General features: G+C 34.8%; 1 protein-coding gene and 1 pseudogene across 2 annotated transcripts in view; one reads left to right on the top strand and one right to left on the bottom strand.

Annotated features, from left to right (window-relative positions):
* RABGAP1L (RAB GTPase activating protein 1 like) overlaps positions 1-18,994 on the bottom strand; it is a 666,720-nt gene that overhangs the window by 606,584 nt on the left and 41,142 nt on the right. The window lies entirely within an intron of this gene.
* LOC124249580 (actin-related protein 2/3 complex subunit 3-like) lies at positions 1,234-1,752 on the top strand (annotated as a pseudogene).

The following is an 18,994-nucleotide window of genomic DNA, read 5'->3' as shown; positions in this document are numbered from 1 at the left end:
ATCCAAGAACTGGGGGGTAATACCAAAAGGTGCAACATATATGTAACTTGAGCTCCAGAAGGAGAAGAAAGAGAGGACACAGCATGAGAAATATTTAAAGTAATAATATCAAAGGATTTTCCAAAATTAATAACAAATACCAAACCATGGTTCCAGGAAACTCAGAAAACACCAAAACTATATACGTGAGGGAAAAAAAATACATTGAGGCATATCACATTCAAAGTGCACAAAACCAAAAACAAAGAGAAAATCTTAAAAGAAGACAGGGGAAAAATACCTCACCTACAGAGAAACAAAGATAAGAATTACAGTGGACTTTTTATCAGAAACCACACAAGCAGAAAAGAGCGTTTGAAACATAAACATTTAAAGTGTTGAAAGAAAAAACCACCAGTCTAGAATTCTATATCCAGCAATAAAACTGAAGGAGAAATAAATAAAGATTTTTTCGGACAAGCAAAACTGATGAAATTCACTGCCAGCAGACAGGCCCTGAACAAAATGTTAAAAGAAATTCTTCAGGCAGAAGGAAAATTATATGGGTCAAAAACTTGTACCTACATAAATGAGAAGAAGAATATGGGAGAAGAGATGATCTAAAAGATAACTATCTGTTTAAAGCTATACTAGTAAAGCAATGTATTGGGTGATTATAGTATATAGATATGGTAAATGAATAACAGCAATGGCAAAAGGAGAAGACAGAGGAATTGGAAACGTCCTATTTTAAGGCACTACACATATATAGGTTATAAGCATGTTATAGCATTTGAAAGTGGACTTACATTAGTTAAAATATATATTGCAAACTCTAAAACAATCATTGAAAGAAATTTTAAGTATAATTGACACACTAGAAGAGCTAAACTGGAATCATATAAAATGCTCAATTAAAACCTGAGAAAATAAATAAAGGGAAAAAAAGGAAACAAAAAGTAAATGCAATGAATAGAAAAGAGAAACATGGTATACCTTACTCCAGCTATATCAATAATCACTTTAATACGAATGGTCTAAAAACTAAAAGACAGAGATTGTCACAGTAGATGAGAAAACAAGACCAAACTACATATTACATACAAGAAATGCACTTTAAATACAGAGGCTCAGACAGGTCAAAAGTAAAAGGATGGAGAAAGATACCACTAATCAAAAGAAAGCTGGAAGACCAGAAGCACCATACTCTAACCCAACCTTCCTCATCAGGGTTGAAACCCAGGCACCACCAAGATGCCAGCTTACCATGCTTCTCTCATAGAACCCGAGAACAAACTCACCAGAAACACGGCACTATTAATTATTTTAAGTCAGTTTGAAGGACTTGTCCCTAAGGAGAAAATACACAGATATTGTAGATGAAGCTATATATTACTTCAAGGTCAATGTCTTCTTCAAAAACCATGAAATTAAGAATGAAACTGATAGGACCTTGATATATATAACTCTTTACATTTCTGAGTGTCTCAAGAAACTCCAAAAGTACAATTCCAAAAGCCAAGGTGAGAGAAAAATGTATACACTGGGAATTACATTCTTGGAGAGCCTGGTTTTCCACTTAATGCAATTTATGCCAAACCTGCAAACAAACAGAAAGATGAAGAGTTGAGAGTCTATTTACAGCAGCTAATGCAAGAGACTAAGATTTGTGGAAAAGTCTTTGACCCTCAGAATGATAAACCTAGTAAGTGGTGGACTTGCTTTGTAAAGAGGCAGTTCATGAACAAGAGTCTTCCAAGACCTGCACAGTAAATGGAGCCTGGGTAGACAATGTCTTCAAAGCTAGAGGCAGCATTTTACATCACATAAATATATATAGTCCTTTGCTTTTATTTGATAAAGTTTTACATGGAAGAGAGGAGAGCATGCCTTTACTTGAAAAGCTCTTTATCAAGAATTTAGGTAGAGGAGAAGAGAGTGTGTTGTGGAAGAGTGAGCTGAAATTTTTTGCATATTAAATTGGTGCTTAATAATAAACAATAAAGAAATTTCTAACATTCAAAAAAAAAAAGAAAAGAGAAAGCTGGAATAGCTATATTGATTTTAGACAAAGCAGATTTCAGAACTAGGAAGTTTATCAGAGATGAAGAAGGGCATTATATAATGATAAATGGGTCAATTCTCCAAGACATAACAATTCTAAATAAGAATACATCTAACAGAGCATCAAATACATGAGGCAAAAAACGAGAGAACTGAAAGGAGAAACAGACAAATCCACTATTATGGCTGGAGACTTCAAAGCCCATCTCTGAGCTTGATACATGAAGAAGGCAGAAAATTAGTAAGGACCTGAATAGCAGCATCAATCAACTTGATCTAATTGACATTTATAAAATACTCCCTCTAACAACAGAAGAATGCACTTTCTTCTCCAGCTCACAGGCAATATACACCAAGGGAAACCATATTCTGGGCCACATAACACACATTGACAAATTTTTAAAAATAAAATCATACAAGTATGTTTTCAAACCATAATGGAATTAAACTAGAAATCGGTAACAGAAAGGCAATTGAAAAATTCCCAAATATCTGGAAATTAAACAACACACTTCTAAATAACCATGAGTCAAAGAAGATGACTCAAGAGAAACTTAAAAATACTTTGAACTAAACAAAAATGAAAACACAACATCAAAAGTTGTGGGATGCAGTGAAAGCAGTACTTAGAAAATTTGTTGCACTGAATGCATATACTAGAAAAGAAGAAAATATTGAAATTATAACCTAAGCTTCCCTAGGAATCTTAGGAAATTAGAAAAAGAAGAGCAAATAAAAGGAAATCATAAAAAATATAACAGAAATCAATGAAATTGAAACAGGAAAACAATACAGAAAAATCAAAACCAAAAGATTGTTCTTTGAAAAGACCAATAAAATTGATAAACCTCTATAAGAGGAGACAGAAATTATCAATATCAAAAATGAAAGAAGGGTCATCACTATCAATCCCCTGGACATTAAAAGGATAACAGAGGAATACTGCAAACAATTCTATGCCCATAAATTTGGTGACTTAAATGAAATAGACAAGTTCCTTAAAAGACATAAAGTATCAATTTCACCCCAGGAAAAATAGATAACCTGAATAGCCCTATATTTTTAAAGAAATTTAGCCAACGATAATCAATAACCTTTCCAAAAACAAAAAGCCAGACACAGATGTCTTCACTGGTGAATTCTATCATTTAAGGAAGAAATAATATCTATTCTCCACAATGTCTTCCAAAAAACAGGAGAGGAAACACTTCCTAATTCATTCTATGAGACAAGGACTAGCCTAATACCAAAACCCAATTACAAGAAAACTATAGACAAAATGTTATAAAATCATATCCACCAATGTATGAAAATAATTATACCCCACATACACAAGACTAGCTCAACATTCAAAAACTAATCAATGTAATCAAACATATCAATAGGCTAAAGAAAAATTATGATCATGTCAATTGATGCAGAAAATGCATTTAACAAAATTCAACACCTTTTCATGATAAAAACTCTCAGTAAACTAGCAATTGATGGAACTCCTCAACTTGATAAAGAGTATCTACAAAAAACCTACAGCTAACATAACTTAGTTGTCAGACTGGACACTTTCCCCTTAAGACTGGGAACAACACAAGATGCCCTCTCTCACCACTCTGATTCAACATCATAAGAAATAAACAGTATAGAGACTGAAAAGGAAGAAATAAAACTGCCTTTATTCACACACTGCTTAATTATCTACATAGAAAATCCCAAAAAAATCTATTAAAAAAACCTCCTAGAAGGAATAAGTGAGTATAGGATGGTCACAGGATACAACATCAATATACAAAAGTCAATTTCTTTCCTACTACAAACAGTGAACTGGAATTTGTTCCAGTTGAAATTTTGAAATTGTTAAAATTTTTAAAAAGCAATTATCATTTACAATAGCACAAAAAAATTAAATACTTAGGTATAAATCTAACAGGATATATAGAGGATCTGTAAGTAGAAATCTACAAAACATTGATGAAAGAAATTAAAGATCTAAATAAATGGAGAGATACTCAATGTTCACGGACTGGAAAACTCAATAGTGTTAAGATGTCAATTCTTATCAATTTGAGTACTACTTAGATGCAAAAAATAACCTGCTGGGACTAAATGACCAACTGACAGAGCACTCAACTACAAGCTGAACTATCTGCACAAGGGCAGGGACCATGTCTATTTTCATTTTATTCAACAGCACATTCCCAGAACAGTGCTTACACACAATGTGGGCTCAATAAATATCTATTTAATAAACAAGTCAGTTATTTTGGATATAGCAGGACAGACTCCTGCATCAGATAGGAAGTTGGACCAAATGCATTCTAAAGTCACTTCCTCTTAAGATTCTCACTTTATGTGATGTGTAGAATTCCATTTCAACAAGTCAATTCAAAACATAACTTACTAAGTCTACTATTATGCAGCAGTATGATAAGTAAAATGTAACTTTCTCTGAGTATGGCAATCTGCTATTATTTCAGATCAAAAGAAATATGAGTTGGAAAATTTGCAAGGGTCTTTTAAATAATACGGAGCTCGCTGTTCTGTGACCTAAAGACTAATACACCCATTTCAGCTCACTACGGAAAACAGAACAGTACATGAAAGCAAAAGTGCTTTTAAAAGCATTTAAAAGGCTCCTCTATTAAAGTCTGAAAATTAGAATGTAAAATCTGACAAAGGATTTTTATGTCTATTCAGGTACCAAAAAAACACAAAAAACAATACTGGGAATGATAGTCTAGCCATAAACATTTTTATTTTTAGGGCATTTTAAAACTAAATGAGAATAAGGGACAGAAATCTTATCAGTGCTACAGAAAATTCGATGTATGTTCCTTTTTTGTTTTTTAAGATTTTTATTTTTTCTTTTTCTTCCCAAAGCCCCCTGGTACACAGTTGTGTATTTTTAGTTGTGGGTCCTTCTAGTTGTGGCATGTGGGATGCCGCCTCAGCATGGCTTGATGAGTGGTGCCAAGTCCGAGCCCAGAATTCGAACCAGCAAAACCCTGGGCCACGGAAGCAGAGTGCGCAAACTTAACCACTTGGCCACGAGGCCGGCCCCTGATGTATGTCTCTTATATTCATCCCCTTCTCCCCTGCTCTGAATGCAAGGTAGCTCAATAAATACTTTTGATTGAACTAAATCACTTAAACACACACTTAACCCCCCCACCTATAGCAATTCTACCAAGTGAAATAGCTTTTAATTCGTCCTTTAACGCCACATCATTTTTGTCAAATGAGCAATACGATATCTAAATTAACACCTCACTTGGATGCCTCAAACTACAACTTTCACATCTACTAGAAACAGCATAACAACATTCAGCAACGTCTAACTGGAAGCTATCTTCTTCCCAAAATAACTAGACACATTCAAAAGCATAAAATCGTGGTGCACATGGTCCAACTTCTTTCTGTGCCAAAAGTGGTTAGCCTGCTTCTTGCTTTTAGATTATGTGTTTGCACCTATTCATTTTCAAGAGGCTCTTGAACTAAAATAGAAAACTGAAAATATGAGTGTGAGTCAAAATTAGCTAGGCTGGGAGGACTAGTAGGCATGAGAATTAGAATGACTATAGTAGACTCATTCCAACAGTGGAAACAGGAAATATTCTTAATTTACAACAAGAAAATGGACATGAATAATTTAGAATAACATTTACCAATCATAATTCTTCTGTGCTTTGAAGAACTAAGCCAGTCCTGGAAAAAACAACCATGACCTCTGTTTACTAAACAACCCATCTACTATTCTAGTTCTCAGGCAAGAGCCACATTAGTATGTATGTATGTATGCAAGTATGTCCCTTACCTTCAAAAGGGCACAAAAGGACCTTATTAATTCACATTACTTTAGTGGACACCTATTTTTATTTGTTCAGAAATAAGCTCCAAACCTTTTAACCTGAGAATAAGCCTTCCCTCTACTCAAATCACATGGCTTTTTTAGAAACCTCAACCCCATGGCCAAACAGATCCAAAGGTGGACATTGAATCTAAACTAGACCAATAAACCCAACTCCTAAGATTTCTTGACTGGTTACCAGAGAGTTTATCATGACAGTGTCTCTCTTACAGCAGAAACTTGTAAGATGTGAACTGGGAACTGTTGGTGGCCATGTTTCTCCCATATAAAGAAGGCCAGTATGCAGTGAGAGAGAAAAGTAAATCCTAAACACAGGCAAGCAAGAGAGTCTTAATTGAGTCCTATCACTTTGAGTCATTCCTGAGGCCTAACTCTGTCTGTTCCCATCTCAGTCTTAGTAAATCCACGGTTCTATCAAATAGCTCTTCCAATAAATTCTTTTTGCATAAGCTAATTTAAATTGAGTTTCCGTTACATCAAGCCTAATAGGTCCTAATATAATTATATGCTGACAAAAAGACATACAAGATACAGTTTAATAGGTTGTAGACGGCCCTATGGTTTCATATAGTAGATATGAGAACAGAAATCTAGATGAAGGACTAAAAGAGAAGCTGAAAAGTTGACAATAATTTCCTAGATAAACAATATAGTGGGTGTGATGAAAGAAAGGGGGAAAAAAGTAGAGAAAATACTTACTTGAAATAATTACAGGAAAAGAGGGAAAATACAAGTGTTACTAACAAAGGATGGTTTAAAAGGCAATAGAAGAATGTTTTATAAGCAAAATAGTAAGCTACCATAGGACAAAGAAGAATTTTTTTTTTTGAGGACAATTAGCCCTGAGCTAACATCTGCCACCAATCCTCCTCTTTTTGCTGAGGAAGATTGGCTGTGAGCTAACATCCATGCCCATCTTTCCTCCATCTTATATGCGGGATGCCTGCCACAGTATGGCTTGATAAGCGGTGCATAGGTCCGCACCTGGGACCTAAACTGGTGAATCCCAGGCCACCTAAGCAGAACATGTGAGCTTAACCACCACGCCACCAGGCTGGCCCCAAGAGGAATTTTAAATGGTAGACACTTTATGATTGTTGCTACATAATATTCCTATGTCATAAAAATAGAATTCAATACAGGAAAACAATTTTATTTAAAAATTTATATTAGGATGGTGAAATTTATAGGTGACTGTGGTAGATCAGAGTATTACAAATTTTTTCATCTCTCCTATCACAGAACTGTACATTTACGCCCCTTGCCATGTGACTCTGTAATACCTCCCACTAGAATAAGTGAAGCAAAATATTTCCCTGCCCAGATAATTTTGAGCTCAGCCATGTAATTTGCTTTGGTCAATGGAATATCAATAAACAAAACTTGAGGAGAGACTTTAAGTGTGCTAGAGTTATCTGGCTTGGTCTCTTAAGCTTCCGCCATCTATCATGAGAAGAACATGTCCCAGGAAGCCAATGGACCCAAAATACAACATGTAAAAAAGACCTGAATGCAATCCACAGCCATAAGCAGAGTCTCCCTGGGAGACCCACAGAATCATGAGTTAAAAAATTAAATGTTTGCTGTAAGTCATAAAATACTTCAGCATTGTTACATATCATTAGCACAACAATAGCTAATTCAGTGACCTACTATTTTTTAAATTTCTTCAGGATTATTATACTATCTTTAGATTAAATAAAAATCAGAAAAAGGTAACACTAACAAATCAATCTTTGGAGGAGATATTGATACGGTTCTTCAACTATTATCTTAAAAATCCAGTGGTTTCTATAATTATTATTTAGATTTCACTGAATTAAAATGTACCTCAACAGGCTATCCTTGTAATACTAATATTCAACTCTAGGAATACACAGTTGTGTAAAACATTGACTCATGCATTCTATTGTAGTTTAGAAACGCCTATTCAGTAATATCTCCTAGGCAATAACATAAATGAAAACTATTTTGAAACTAAATATACTGAAAATTTTTAATGAGGACTGACTTTAACTCTATATTTTTCTCTTGGTTTTTTTGCTGTAATTATATATGCAATCTATTCAAGAGTAATGTTGATAAAATTATATATATTATATAGTCACTTGTGCCTGGAAAACCAAGAATTGTCAGCTATACAATTCAGAGTTCTATAAACTTGGCTTAAGACTGATAATCAGCTTTGTGCCCAGCAGGTACAGGCATATGGTAAAGAGTAAAAAAAATCCATCAGATGACAGAATATACTAAAGAGTCCACATAACTGTGGCCCCACCTTCCTCTGCTGGTATAAGAAAACCAAAGTCTTGTAATCTTTGGGTCACTATCTAATAGTTGGTACGTTATGTGATGCTACACAAAGCACATAAGATAGTCAAAAATCTGGAGTTCTTTCTGGCCCAACATCTCCATGAGACAAGGTATCTCACTTCTATGAACACATTGGTGGTTTCTTTATCAGAAAAATAAGGAATTAGACCAGCTGATCTCCAAGATCTCTAATCTCTAAAAATTCTACGCATCATTTATTTTATGAATTATATCTGTATATGAAGTGAAAATAGAACTACGATTAAAAAGCTGAGGCACAAAGAAATAATTTCTCTAAACAGTTACAGAGCCACAAGTAGAATCTAGAAATCCTCAGTTGAGAAATCTATTTACTAGCATATTACCTTTCCAAGGTATGGTAATTATTACACTAATACAAACATTTTGATTCCAGTCAATTGTCTCTTCTGCCCTCACACAATACACTCTATGAAAGTACACCTAAAATACAACATGCAGCAGAATTAAGAGGGAAAAGGAGTGAATTAATGTTTACTGCGTATCTCCTACTGACTGGCACTAAGTTAACAGAGGAAATGGTAATTACCAATTTGTTACGTCCAGCATAGAGAGGGAGTAAGGTAGTAGGCAGCAGATAGTAAGGTAGTAACCAGAACTTCATGAACCTGGCAACCGGACATGGTTCCTGAAGCTAAGGGAAAGTACTGAGATTACCCTCTTCAATTACTTGATCGACACAAGATCAGCAGTCAGGGGAGCCTCAATCATCGCCCAAGAAGGTACAGCAACAATACAACTAAAGAAAAGAATCAAATTATTTCTTAATTATTTATTTTTATTTTCCTATTAAGGCCTCCAAGCAAACATCCGACTTCTGTCTTTGAAGCGCAGAGCCTTCCGGGTTTATTGGAACATGAGTATTTCCAAGATATGCCTGACTTAACACCTTTTAGCTCATCAGAAGAAATTTAAATATACAGCAGTCAAAGCTTCTTGGCATACAGTGTACATGTATGTTTGTATGCATTTATATCTGCCCAGTTCTACAAAATTAGTGATCCATATAAAAAATTTAGAATTCATGAAAATCCCTCAAATTTTTAATTCAAGAAAAAGGCATTTTTCCTTGATTTGGTAGAATTTACACAAAGAAGAGACTTTGTTTAAGACTACTCCCTAATCTTTCCAGTAAAATGATTCGGCAGGATGCTTATGAGGAAAGTTAAGAAATGTGAAAAAAAGTTTTGAAATCCTAAAAAAGGACTTCCAAATTTGTTTCACAAAAATAAACAAAAGCAAAAATAAAAGCATCAAGAATAATCTGAAGAACCTAATATTTAGGAAATATTATGCCATACACCTAAAATTCCAGAAGTAGTTTCTGAAATTATATAATGTCATGTGTCTACAAAAGCAAAGGAGAAGGTCTTGCTGAGTTAAAACTATAAACTAGAAAGTGAGTCACTGTTCAATGGTAAAATAATTCAAAGTAAAAATTGTTCTAGTACTAAGTTTTTCTACTTTACAAGTTTTTACTCTCACAAAGGAAACAAAATCCAAACATATTTTATATGATGAGAAGAGCAAATTATTCAATGGCCTCATAACCATTTCTATTGAATATCCCACCTAAAGGGTGTTTTAAATGCTTTCTGATGTTTTAAACAGGAAAAGTGTGATAAAAACGCAAACTATCTGGAACCCAATATTTGACAGTTTCTCATGTTCCTAAATCTGCATGTTGATGTCCATCTTGCTATTTGTCATATCTTTGAATCTCAGGCCACAAGCCACAACAGACTTGCTGTCTTACTGAGGGCAGAGATTGGACTATTAGAGCCACAAGGTTTCTAATGCTACTCACACAGAATTCAGTTAAATTTTTTTTAATAAGCATTCACTGTTGTCGCTGATGTTGCACACTTATTATTTGATAGGCATAGTTATAAGGTAGTCTTCTCCAACTGGATATCTAAGAGACATTTCAAACTCAACACATTCAAATATCATACCTCCAGTCTTTCCCTAACCTACCTACCTTAACCCCACAGCTCCTTCCTGTATACTTTCCCATCTCGGTTGAGGGCAATTCCATCAGTTACTCTGGTCAAAAATATTAGTCATGCTACTCCTCTCTTTCTCTCCTTTCTCAGACTCACTCTCTCCTTCTCTCTCACCTTACACCTCCAATGTCAGCAAATTTCTGTGGCTCTACCTTGAAATTCTATCCAGAGGGGCTGGCCCCGTGGCTGAGCAGTCAAGTTTGCACACTCCACTTTGGCAGCCCGAGTTTTCACCAGTTCAGATCCTGAGCACAGACATGGCGCTGCTCATCAAGCCACGCTGAGGTGGCATCCCACACAGCACAACCAGAAGGACCTACAACTAGAATATACAACTATGTACTGGGGGGCTTTGGGGAGAAGAAAAAAAAGAAGATCGGCAACAGATGTTAGCTCAGGTGCCAATCTTTAAAAAAAAATTATATCCAGAAATCATCCATTTCTTACCACCTCCACTGCCACTACCCAGTCCCAGCCACCATCATCTCTTACCTAGATTATTCTAAAAGCCTCCTAACTAGTCTCCTTGCTTCTTTACTTGCTCCCCTACGGTCTATTTGCAAATGCAGTCAGAATGATTCTTTTAATTTAGCTCTTGTCAGTCGTCTGATCAAACCCTCCAACAGCTCCCCTATTTCACTCACAACAAAAGCCAAATGACCTTCAAAGCCATTAAACGCCTATACTACAAACTTACCCCTCCTTACTACTTCCCTCACCCCATCTTACCTTACCTCTGTGACTTATTTCCTACAATCCTCCCCCTTGCTGACTAAACTCCATCTAAAATGATCTCCTTTCTTTCTCTCAAACAACCCTGGAACACTTGCTCTGGCTGTTCCAAAACAAAACACTCTTCTCCCGGGTAGCTGCTTGGCTAATAACACTTTTAGTCCCCTGTTCATATCTTTACTGAAATTTCAGCCTCTTGAGAAACCTACTCCAATTACCTTATTTAATACTGCTTCCTCACCAACAACTTCCAATCCCTCTTTATCCTGCTCTACTTAATCTTTTTTCCAAGAACACTTATTTTCTAACACACAATCTAATTTACTTTTTTATTATATTTACTCTTTATTTTCTGTCTCTCCTAATAGGATGCAGCATCCTCAAAGGCAAGGATCTTTGTTTTCTTCATTGACGTAACCTAAGCACCTAGAAGAATGCCTGGTATATAGCAGACAGGTAAATACTTGCTGAATAAATGAACAAATGAATGAATATCCAAGATGAGTAAACTCAAAGTTCCTAAAATTCAAATAGCCATCTAGTACCCCACAGCCTGATGAGGACTTTGCCTCTCAAGGAATATGATAAGAGCACTGACGATTTCTTTCACTGGATAACTAACCAGCACACACTCTTGACATTATAAAGAACTTCCAAGGGTTTATGATATAATGAGGTAACTTTTAAAAGAATACAGAGTAAAATAAAATGTTAGAGACCTCTTCACCAAATTTCCCATTTAGGGAAAACAAGAACACTGACTAGACAGTCAATCATATTAAGAAATTATTGTTGATATTTTTGAGAATGTGAGGATGGTGGTATCTTTATGAGGGAGTCCTTGTCTTTTAGCAATACATAGTGAAATAGTTACAAATTAAATGATACGATGTCTGAGATTTGCTTCATACAATCTGGGGTGGGCACAGAAAAAACTAGATTGGCAGACAATTGCTGAAGCTGGTAGAAGGTCATAGAAATATTTATATCATTTGCCCTGTTTTTGTACGTTTGAAATTTCTCAAAATAAAAATAAAAAAGCAAAGTAACAACAGCATGGAAAGTAAGTTCAAAAAAAAAAAGGCCTCTATTTCTTTTAGCATCTAGCACATTATGTGACACCTAAATAAAATAAATAAATGATGAAAGAATAAAGAAAAGTTTCTATAAACTACCATAATGATAAGAACAGATTAAAACAAAAACTAATGACCAAAGTGAGCAGCTCCTTCGGAGTCAAAGAAAAATACCATGCAAAGCAATAGTAGCCATAGTGATCTCAGATTTGGATGACTGGACTAGGAAAAAAGACTTTGTGTCCTTTTTCAAGATAAAATGCTCTGTACTTTATTCTATAAAGGTCATTTACATAAATATAAAATATAATCAAGGGGGACAAGAGAATATGAGTGAAATTTTAGGTACCAAATAACCTTGCAGCTTAAATATTAGAAATACAAGGATCAATGTGACTAAAGAACAAATATAGCAGGAAACAAACACTCTCTCAATCCTGGAAAGATCAACTAAACAAAAAAAATGTTAAAGGCACAGAAAATTTAAATCTTAGCAGTCCTAAGGTAGAATAAACTAGATATAACAAAATTTGTATTCTTCAAAACGTAACTTGCACTACCTCTGGAAGCAGTTTCAACAATCTCTGCAGATGATTAAATCTAGTCTAGAAAAATATTAACCAGCAGGGTTACAGTCAAAAACAATTTTGGGGAGTCACCATCTAGCTCATGTACAGATAAATACTTATTGTTTTGTTTTGTTGTTTTAATAAACATTCAAGTAACTGGAGATAAAAATCCAATGGACTAAGTCAAGTACAAAAACGTATAAGATTTTCCAATTAGGAATAGAGACTGTTATTTATGCCAGCTTACTCTACTAATCTGCCAAAGAGTAAATATGATGTGTGTGTTTCACATTCTAGGAATACCAGATTGTTAGCTACCACCGTACACGAGAGCTTATATAAAAATATCTCAAGTATCTATTCTTAGTTTATTTGATTTTCTCGTCTCTTACTTGCCACAATCTCAAATTCTTAACAAAAATAATGAATATACAACTATTTTAATTAACTTTTAATTTCTCTTTAGAGAAAGAAATGCCCAGATTTAAAACTATAATTCTCACTTTTGTTTCCTATGAATAACCACCACTAGTGCAAATCTAAGAAGGCACTTTTTCATAACCAATAATTCTAAGAATAGCTATTACTTCCTTATGGATTTTTCAATTTTCCTTCAGCCAGCTTCACTGTTATCTTCCTGAAGCAACGCCTCCAAACCACTTTATGAAAGGAAGGAGACTGGACCTTCAACACGGGTTTTAGAGTTATAGAAACCAAAAATAAACTTTGCCCTATGAGTTAAGATCTGTAAAAGACAAAAAAGAGAGAGAGAGAGAGAAAGATTAAATTGGCTCCCACAATAATGGAGGAATACACTATTAAGGAACTAATGAACAGAATTACTGATCTTTAAAAAGAAAACGCTCTGGAATTGAGGAACAATATATGAATAAAATTCCTTCCACTAAGATATGTGACTCAAGACTCTACTGGTCAAGTAGGTAAAGTAACTCGAAATTCAGGTCTGATATGTCTGACAAAAATGTGTTTATATTGAAAGCATTAAATTTTTTTTCTTTGCTTACTAATATAAATTTTAAAATGTTACTTTTATGCCATTAATTCCCAGTACAGTGCATTGCACCCTATTGCTGATCAGAAAATCTCATTTTGGGGCCAGCCACTGGCGTAGTGGTTAAGTCTGGCATGCTCCACTTCGGCGGCTCAGGTTTGCAGGTTCGGATCCCGGGCACGGATCTACGCACTTGCCAAGCCATGCTTTGGCAGTGACCCATATACAAAATAGAGGAAGACTGGCACAGATGTTAGCTCAGGGCTAATCTTCCTCAAGCAAAAAAAAGGAAGATTGGCAACAGATGTTAGCTCAGAGTGATTCTTGCTCACCAAAAGAAAAAGAAATCTCATTTCCTTTTTGATTACTACAAATATCTTCATTTTGGAAAGACTTATTTTCATATAACCTAAACAATCATCTTAATAAATCAAAATATTATACCAGATTTCAAAGAGTTAAAAATTCACCTATTTTAAATTTGTTCTCATTAAGTCAAGTCCCTGAATCTAGGGATGATTTATTACATGTCGCTCCTACACTAAAAGCCAAAAGTATTATGACAATCTGCAAAGTCATTCTGGGACCAGTTTAATACAGTAAATAATCCATAATGAACCAATCATGTGTTTATTATTTCATAGAACTCTTAAAAGGCCTTTCTCTGTGTGTTAGAAACAAGATCTAAATCATATGTACCACGGATTTAGACATTTTAATCATTAAAGCACAAACATCTAAATGTCAAGAAAAGCAGCAATTATTTATCAAGAACTATTCATTTTATAGCCTCCAAATACACTCAACACTTCAGAATAGTGGTTCTGAAAGCTAGGCAAAAGAACCCCAAACATCATGGACAGGGAGAAGGGAAAGAGGACAAGACATAATAAGCATCTGTGTTTTGAAAAAAGGTTCGTAGCTGACTGTGATATACATATCCAACCATTTTAAATATGCCCATCCTGGAGGACGTAAGCTATGGAATCTCCTTATCTAATTTAATTTATACAGTATTCATTCAACCAATAATTATTAGGTATATCCTCTGTGACAGGGATCATGGCAAACACTGAAAATATATTCGTATAAAATAGACGTTCTCTGCTCTTCAGGAAACGGTGCCAATCACATGTCCAGAACTCCAAGAATATCTATATAACATAAACTATAAGAGATTTTTTAAAAGACAGAGATCAGCAGTACTGTGTTATGCATAAGAGATAGGTAGTCAAGCAGCATGGCAATGAGAGAGGTTATTTGTGCGCATCAGAAGGGTTCAGAGGGGTTATTTGTGAATGAGCAAAACAAGGGAACAAATTAAGAAGGGAATAAATTATATGGTGTTTCAAAGTACATTAAGTGGAGGACTGAGGAATTCTTTCACCAAGAAGGATCTACACACATCTCCCACTGACTACCATAGGTGAGGAGGGGCAGAGTTTGAGTTTGAGACTAAACCTACTGACAAGAGTTCATGCTCTTTGAGATATTGACAATAGAGGCCATTAAATCCTAACCATTAAGCCCCCAAACACCAGAGTGAGACACACTCACACCTGGGTTTAATCCTGCCTGTACCATTTACAAGCTTTATGACCTTAGGTAAGTAAATCTCTCTAAACTTCAACTTCATCAAGTTCAACATAGGAGAAATAATAATATCCACCTTAGAGTTATTGGGAAAGATTAAATGATATAATGCATGTAAAAGCACTTGGCACACTGCCTGGCACATTAAAAAAAGGTGAATACATATCAGTGATTATCACTTATTATTCTTTTCTATGATACTGTGAATCCTGGATCATCAGTGCAGGGGCTTTAGCAGTATCACCTACCTTTATTAAATTTAAAGATTTAGTTTGATTCACATCCATCTCTTATAACACATCTCAAATTCTATCTTATGCTATGACCAATATTAGGCTAATACAGACCTTACAATACAAAAATGAGCAGGAAGAAAACTTCACATCCAAAAAGTTACCACAGTTCAAATTATGGACTGAACAAAGAAAGCAAACTTCTCTGAAATAGATTTACTATAAGATATAGGAAAACCTGTTATTAAAATTTCTAATTGACGTTCTCAGGGCAATTCAAGAAAGAATTACATATAGGAAATTAGAGCAGGAAGTTATGAAGGGTGAAAAACCTAAGATTAGGAGAAACTGCACAGAGACAAAATAACATGATCACCAAAGGAAAAACTACAGCAGACCTGGCAAGCAGATGAGATATTTCAGTAGATCAAATTAATAAAGAAAGAAGATGAAAACTCAAAAATTTGTCCCAGAAAGGATAAAAGGATTAAGAAATATAAATGCTGAGGTAAGAGAAATATGGAAACCAGATCCAAAACAGGCAAAATAAATTTTTTAAAAAATGCCAGAAGAAAACAGAAAACTTAAGTGAGAACAGTAATACTGAAGCCTATAATAATAATAATAATTCTTACATTATACCAGGCACTATTCTTAGCACTTGACATATAAACTCTTTCTACCTTCAAATAAGCCTATTATTATCTCCACTTTACAGATAAGTAAATTGAGGACAAAAAAAGTTAAGAACTCTGCCCAAAGACACCAGTATCATTGAGCAGGAATTGGAAGCCAAGTAACCTGGCTCCTCAGTTTGCAATTTTAACACTGTACTATGTTCCTCAAAAAACATTAGAAGAAAATTTTTCTAAGTTGAAGGAAAACCTGAGTCTGGACATCTAAATATTTTGAATATACAAGGAAAAATTAATTGAAGAACATGCTAACATCTAAATATAGCCTATTAAAATACTTTTTTAAAATCCTATAGAAAAACAAGGAGCAAAAAAGAATTATCTACAAAAAGAAAAGAGAGGAGGAGTGTGGTAAGGGCCGGGTTCAGGGGAAGTTCATCTCAGACTTAACCCTTTCCTCTGGAAAACTAAAAGCCAAATTACAATGAAGCAATCCTTAAACTTTCACCAGGAGAAACAGAAAGATCAAAACCAAAGAATCTCATACCTATCTATGCACACACAAAATCAAGCACTTTTCAACAGGACAAGAACTCAGAAAATAGATCGCTCATATAATATACTCTTCCTGAAAATAATTACCCAACTATATATCCCAGGTTAAGAAGAGAAGAATCAAAATTTAAAAACAAACAGTTAAAGGACAGGGAAGTTAGTCGATAAAGAACAAACAGTGAACAATAAAATCAATTATACCATAGTAAGTCTAAATAACTGTTGTTGATATAATCATAAAATCTAAAGCATATGTAAAAACTTCCTGAAACACTTGATTTTATACACTAACAATTAACTTGGGTCAAAATAATAGAACATCAACAGAACTCCTAATAAGAAAGAAAAAATAGATATACATTTACATATGTTAAATTTCCCACTTTCAGAGTTAACAGATACAGTTGACCCTTATTAATCACAGATTCTGTATCTGTGAACTCACCAACTAAAATTTATAGTCCCAAAATCAATATTTGCAGCATTTTTGCAGTCATGTTAAGACATGCACAGCACAGCCTAAAATTTGAGTCACCCATGTTCCCAGCCAAGGTTGAACAAGGCAATGCTCTTGTTTCAGCTCTCACACTGTAAACAAGTACCCTTTCCACGGTCTATTTAGTGCCACATTTTTTGTACTTTTGTGCTTTTTGTTGGTGATTTCGTTATTTAAAAGGCCTCCAAGCACAGTGCTGAAGTGCTGTCTAGTGTTCTTAAGAACAAGAACACTGTGATGTACTGTATGAAGAAAATGTGTGTTAGATAAGCTTCTTTCAGCCATAAGTATATATATTAAATAATATAAATACAGTCAACTGACCTTTGACAAAGGAGCAAAAGCAATACAATGAAGAAAAGACAGCCTTTTTTACAAATGGTGCAGACACAACTGGACATCCACAAGCAAAAAAATGAATCAAGACACAGACTTTCTGCCCTGCACAAAAATTAACTCAAAATGGATCACAGACCTAAATGTAAAATGCGAAACTATAACACTCCTAGAAGATAATACAGGAGCAAATCTGGATGACCTGCAGATTGGTGATAACTTTTTAGATATAACACCAAACGCATGATCCTTGAGAGAAATTATTGATAAGCTAGATATCATTAAAATTAAAGTTTTCTACTCTGCAAAAGACACTATCAAGAGAATGAAAAGACGAGCCACAGATTGGGAGAAATTATGTGCAAAGGGCATATCTGACAAAGGACTGCTATCCAAAACATACAAAGAACTCTTAAAACTCAACAACAAGAAAATAAACAACCTGATTAAAAAACGGGCCAAAGACCTTAACAGACGCCTCATCAAAAAAGATATACACATGGCAAATAAGTGTATGAAATGAGATGAAGCTCCATATATACCATCAGGGAAATGCAAATTAAAACAACAATGAGATATCACTACACACCCATTAGAATAGCTAAAATCCAGAACAGTGACAAGACCAGATGCTGGCAAGGATGTGAAGCAACAGGAATTCTCATGCACTGCTGGTGGGAACCAAAAATGGTACAGCCACTTTGGAAGATATTTTGGTGGTTTCTTTCAAAATGAAACATACTCTTACCATTGAATCCAATGATCACGCTCCTTGGTATTTACCCAAAGGAACTGAAAAACTTATGTCCACACAAAAACTTGCACACAGATGTTTACAGCAGCTTTATTCATAATTACTAATACATGGAAGCAATCAAGATGTCCTTCAGTAGGTGAATGGATAAATAAACTGTGGTATATCCCGACAATGGAATATTATTCAGAGTTTAAAAAAAAGCTATAAGTCATGAAGAGACACGGAGGAAACTTAAATGCGTATTGCTAAGTGAAAGAAACCCATCTGAAAAAGCTACATACTGTATGATTCCAACTATCTAACATTCTAGAAAAGGCAAAATTATGGAGATAATAAAAAGATCAGTAGTTGCCAAGGGTTAGGGGAAGGGAATGATGAAAAAGTAGAGCAGAGAGGATTTTTAGGGCAGTGAACCTACCCTCTATGATACTATAATTGTGGATACAAGTTAGGGTATACAACATCAAGGGTGAACCCTAATATAAACTATGGACTTTGATAATGATGTGTCAGTGCAGGTTCATCAACTGTAACAAATGTATCACCCTACAAGGCCTGTTGATAATGGGGGAGGTTATACAGGTGTGGGAACAGAGGGCATTCAGGAAAATCTCTATGCCTTCTGCTCAATTTTGCTGTGAAGCTAATAGTGCTCTAAAAAATAAAGTCTTTTTTAAAAAATAAAATAAATTTGGAAGTCAGCTGCATCCTCCCCATAAGGGGAACAAGCTCCCCCT

The sequence above is a fragment of the Equus quagga genome, chromosome 13, assembly GCF_021613505.1.
Source record: "Equus quagga isolate Etosha38 chromosome 13, UCLA_HA_Equagga_1.0, whole genome shotgun sequence".
Taxonomy (NCBI): Eukaryota; Metazoa; Chordata; class Mammalia; order Perissodactyla; family Equidae; genus Equus; species Equus quagga.
The sequence above is the reverse complement of the archived record's forward strand: the minus strand, read 5'-3'. Positions and strand labels throughout refer to the sequence as shown.